Here is a 249-nt window from a genome sequence, read left to right as displayed (position 1 = left end):
TGCAGTGGATTTCAAGCAGTCCCTCAAATGAATTTTCTGTTGCTTAGGAAACAGACTGAAATGAGTCCGTGAGCTTTTGATAGATTGACCAGATGTTGGTTCAGTTTGCTCTGAACAGAAACACAGACGTGAGGATTTCACTGTGAACTTCCTGTGGTGCAGGACGTCCTGCTGTCTGAGCAGCTCAGGCTCCTACTCTTCATGTTAATTTTCTGCTGAATGTGAGTGAAGCTCTGTCACTGCTTGGTT

The sequence above is a fragment of the Monopterus albus genome, unplaced genomic scaffold (assembly GCF_001952655.1).
Source record: "Monopterus albus unplaced genomic scaffold, M_albus_1.0 scaffold26.1, whole genome shotgun sequence".
In the NCBI taxonomy this organism is placed as follows: Eukaryota; Metazoa; Chordata; class Actinopteri; order Synbranchiformes; family Synbranchidae; genus Monopterus; species Monopterus albus.
The sequence above is the reverse complement of the archived record's forward strand: the minus strand, read 5'-3'. Positions refer to the sequence as shown.